The sequence below is a fragment of the Nannospalax galili genome, unplaced genomic scaffold (assembly GCF_000622305.1).
Source record: "Nannospalax galili isolate Female #2095 unplaced genomic scaffold, S.galili_v1.0 scaffold1046, whole genome shotgun sequence".
In the NCBI taxonomy this organism is placed as follows: domain Eukaryota; kingdom Metazoa; phylum Chordata; class Mammalia; order Rodentia; family Spalacidae; genus Nannospalax; species Nannospalax galili.
The window spans coordinates 581305-586657 of NW_008354526.1; positions in this window are offsets into that span (position 1 = coordinate 581305).

Below are 5353 nucleotides of genomic sequence, written 5' to 3' on the forward strand. Positions count from 1 at the left end.
CAGAAAAAAGTGATGGGGAGATATGGGAGGAGTTGGAGGGGAGGGAGTAGGCATGGATTTGATCAAAACACCTTATATGCTTATGTGTCTGTATGAAATTCTCAATAAATTATTTTTTAAAATATTTTTATTTATTCTTTTTAGTCTATGTGTATGTGTGAATGTATTGCTATGCAAGTACACCTGTGCTGTGCAATGCTGTGGAGGTCAGTAGAGGGCATCAGATATCCTGGAACTGGAGTTACAGATGGTTGTAAGCCACTATGTGGGTGCTGGGAATGGAACCTGGGTTTGCTGCAGAGCAGCCAGTGCTCTTAATCACTGAGCCATCTCTCCAGTCCCTTCCCTAATATTTTCTACAGGTTTATTAAATTGGGGTTTTTTAGTCATTTTGAATTATAATCAGCACTTGGGGTTCTATTATAGGATAGCACACTACTGCTCATTAAATGTCCTTGGCCAGAAAGCATTTTCCATTGTAGAATTTTTACCAATTTGTCTTTCTGTTTACGAAGCTGTTGGAATGAGAGCTGATTTAACTGCAGATATTGCTGTACGCTGAGGTACCACTTGGTCTGAAATTCGTTTTCTCTAGAGATGGCCTCAAGCCAAAAGTCTTTCTTTCCTTAGTAAAATAAGAAAGGAAGGTGACTTTTCTCTTGTGTTCTCAGTCTGCGGTCATAAAGGAGAAAACGAATTATGTGGGAAGAAATTGGATTATCACTTTTAACACTTGGCATAAATTGTAATAACATGTTAGCATTTATTGCTTGAAACTCATTTGGAACTGAAAATGTTATAATCAGTAGGTTTTTACCCCAAACATCATCTGTTTGTTCCCTCTCACTAGAGTACAGTATTTATTTACTAAATGAAAACTTAATTACTAGTATATAGTTTAATTTTATACTCATAAAGGACTTATTCCAAGAACAAAATTTTTATATAAATTCCAATCTTCCGTCCATGAATTAAAAATAAAACTTAATTCAATATGCTTATCCAGGGGGCTGGAGAAATGGCTCAGCAATTAAGAGCACTGGCTGCTCTTGCAGAGGACCCAGATTTGATTCTCAGCACCCACACAGTGGCTAACAACAGCCCATAACTCCAGTTCCAGGGGACATGATGCCCTCTTCTGGCCTCTCCAGGTACACTTACATGCAGGCAAAATACTCATACACATTAAACAAACAAACAAACAAACAAACACCCACAGCTCAGAATTTAAAACTCAGTTTCATTCATCTTTCTATGAGATTCCCAAGATGGTCACCACACCCTCCCCTACCCCAGGCTATAAAGGCTTGAGAAGTTCAGGGGAAGGAGCAGGTGCACAATCCCCTACTGTCCGGACAGTGAGTCAGGAAGCTTCAAACCATTTTGGTGTTTGTCTGAATTCAGGAACATTACCACATATTTGGATTGATAACCTCAGATGGCCATGTCTTATAGTACGGTGCAGGGGGTGTATTAATTACTTTTTCTGTTGCTGTGATAGAAACACTGACCAAAGGAACTTATAAAAGGAATGGTTTATTTGCGCTTATGGCTCCAAGGGGCAAAAATCCATCATGGTAGGGAGGCATGGTGCCAGAGGTGGCTGGAGGAGGAGCAGAAGCTAACCTCTCACATTTTCAAGTAGGGACAGGAAGCAAGAGACAGACTACAGATCTGGCAAGGCTTAAGAGCTCTCTAAGCCTGCCCCCGGTGACTTGCTTCCTCCAGCATTGCCATACCTTTAAGACCTCCCAAAACAGTGCCACCAACTGGGGACAAAATGTCCAAATACTTGGAGTCTGTGGGGGACATTCTCATTCAAACCACCACAGGGGGGAAACCTCAAAGCCTGGGGTATCTTGGAGAGCACCTTTCAGGTATCTTGGGGAACCATTCACACAATGGAGCAGAGGAGCCCAAACTTGGCACAGCTGGAGAATGCCAGGAGGCACCCATACTGTGCTCCTGACAAGCTGCCAGGGCTTAGTGGGTCAGATACAGGACTTCCTGGGATGCAAAACAGACAACCAGAGGGGCCATGCTCCTGGGCACATACATGGCAAGTGCCCCTTTTGTTATGGTTCATGGGTTATGGGTTCTTTGATGTATGTGATGACACATGAGCAGAAAGCAACAGCTAAGAGATAGATGCCATGGTCAAAATGGCTTTCTGTTGATGCAGGATGGGGATGGAAGCTACACCCCCTTCTGCCAACTTGTCCTTACCCAGAATCCAAAGAGCTACTCCTGAGGCAAGCCAGCTTAGGTACATTATACAAGTGAGGAGGTTCGATGGGGCTTACCTAGTGTGATGGTTTGAATGAAAATGTCCCCCACAGGCTCCAAGTACTTGGACATTTTGTCCCCAGATGGTGGCACTCTTTTGGGAGGTTTAGAAGGTGTGGCTATCCCGGAGGAAGCATGTCACTGGGGGTGGGCTTAGAGAGTTCTCAAGCCTTGCTGGATCTCCAATTGCTCTCTTGCTTCCTGTGCCTGTGTGATGATGTGAGAGCTTAGCTTCTGCTGCTCCTGCTCCAGCCACCTCCAGCCACCATGCCTCCCTGCCATGACAGACTGTAATTCCCCTGGAACCATAAACTCAAATAAACTCTTCCTTCTATAAATTGCTTTGGTCAGTGTTTCTATTACAGCAACAGAAACGTGACTAATACACCTAGCTATCCCAGAGGAGAGCCTAGAGCCTCGGCTGCCATCCTGAGGCAGTGATGCAAGCCTCTCAGGTGGAACCTTGAGAATTCAGGTCAGAGTAAATGTGCATTCACATCTCTCGGACTAAATCCTTAATTTACAAGATACAAAGTAGCTGCCTGGCTGGTGTGATGGTCAATGTTGATTGTTAGCTTGACAGGATCTGAAGTCACCTACAGGGATTATTTAGCCCCTGGGCATGCCTGTGGAGTATTATGTTGATTAGTTTAGTTGGGAAAATCCACATTAAAAGTGGGAGCACCATTCCCTGGGTATGTTGCTGGGTACTGTATAAAAAGAAGAAAACTAGCTGAGCACAAGCACTCATTCATCGCTCCCTGCTTCCTGACTGTGGTATGATGTGACCAGCTGCTTCAACGGTCCTGATTGGACTTCACCACACTTGGACCGTGAACCGGAATAAATCCTTTGTTACTTAAGTTGCCTTTGTAAAAATATTTTATCACAGCAACAGGAGAATAATGTAAGAGGTGACAGAGTTGTTGCTAGCTCTTTCTTAATCTTACAGTTTTCTTACTCCAAAGATATGCCCATGCCTACCCAGATAAAGGGGAGTGGCCACAGCCTCCAGAATCGGAGGCAATACAACTTCCCCCAAAGTGTCTACAGGAAGCAGAACGCTACTGTCATCTTAATATCTCTGTGACACGAATTTCAGATATCTGGCCGCCAGAGCCGAGAGAAGAAATGTTATGGTTTTCAGCCAAGTTGGCTACATAGCAGCCTTAGGAAATGAACCTGCCTCTCCTCGGGCAGAAAACGCCCTCCATGGCAGGATTTCTGATATCTTGGGTCTCAATCTAACTGGCCCATCAGACACAATCCCTCTCCATCCCTGGTTGAGTGACTGCAAAGCAACATCCACCCCTTAGTATGTTCAGTTGCAGCCAGGTTTGTTTGCTATGTCCCCTGCATGCCGCCGGATAGAGCCCTGAGCCTGGTGGCAGCAGCCTGTCCACCTCTCCCTGGTGGATCTGAGTCACAGTTCTTTCTGTTGCAAAGAGGTTTTATGTTTTACTTAAAAAATGAATCCATTACACATTGCTACAAAAATCTTTTTTAAGGAGGCAAGCTTACTTTCCTTCTCAGTGTTGGGAATCAAATCTAGAGCCCTGTGTACTGTACCACTGAGCCACACCCTCACCCTCAGCCCCTCCCCCCCTACATTTTTTTCAACAAAGACTCAACTCAGTTTATAAACTCTGATCAATCACAAGACGGGACATAGCCAGGGATTCCTTGTCAAGTAGTTAGAGAACAAATTCAAATTCCCAGCACAAATATAACTTATTTCTAGGTGAGCAGTCACAATTTTATGAGGTACTCCAATAACTATTTTCTCTAATAAATATACAAAAATAAAGCTTGCAGCTTCTATAGGTTCAAGTTGTGTGTGTGTGTCTGTGTGTGTGTGTGTTGTTATTGTTCTTATTGTTTAGCATGCTGAGTTTAAAGAGTCTCTTGTATACTAGGCAAGCGCTGAACCACTGAGCCATATCCCCAGCCAGCCCCCAAAGCATCAAGATTAAGAACTACATTTCTTCCAGAATCAAAATGAGGTCTAGAGTTAAATCGAGGGCTATGGAGCACTTTAGCAAACAAACTTCTCAGTTATGACACAAAATTAAAATAAGCAGAGCATTAATATCTTTTCCCATTTTTTTTCTTTTATATAAAGAAAAATCAGCCAGTGGCAGTGCAAATGTTTAGTCCCAGCACTTGGGAGGCAGAGGTAGGGGATCCTTATGAGTTCAAGGCCAGCCTGGTCTACATAGTAAGTTCCAGGCCAGCCAGGGCTACATAATGACAGTCTCTCTCTCTCTCTCTCTCTCTCTCTCTCTCTCTCTCTCTCTATCTCTCTCTCTCTCTCTCTCTCTCTCTCTCTCTCTCTCTCACACACACACACACACACACACACACACACAATCAGTGTGGGATTTGTAAACAAGATGCATGATTAGTATTAATTATTCACACACTGCATAGAGGTCAAACTAGTTCAAAGCCACCACTCATGAATAATTAGCATTGGCATCTGTGGTGGTTTAAATGAATGTCCCCATAGGCTCCAAGTATTTGAAAACTTGGCCCCATTTGGTGGTGCTGTTTGTGGAGGTTTAGGAGAGGTACAGTCTTGCTGGAGGAAACATGTGACTGGGGCAGGCTTTGAGAGTCTAGTTTGCCCACTTCCTTTTAGTTTCTCCGCTTCCTGTGCCTGCTTGAAGACCTGAGCCCTCAGCTTTCTGCTCCAGCTGCCTCCTGACATGCCTCTTCACCGTGATGGACTCTTCTTCATCTGGAACTGTGAGTCTTCCTTTTATAAGTTGCCTTTGTTATGGTGTTTTATCACAGCAACAGAAAAGGAACTAATACAGTCCCATCCTAGACACTTTTTATGCATGTGTTCCAGGGGGCTGAGAAATATATTGGAATGGTTTTATAAATATGTGATTATTTATATATGCCTCTTGTGATAAGCTATTATATTTAATTTCATTTATATTTAAAACCTTAAAAAAAGTTAAGGGGAAACTGAAAGAATTAAGAAATTTCAATCACTTCAAGATAGTTTTGAAATTTTTTTCTTGTTACAGAAAATAAACTTTGGAGAAAATAAAAACAC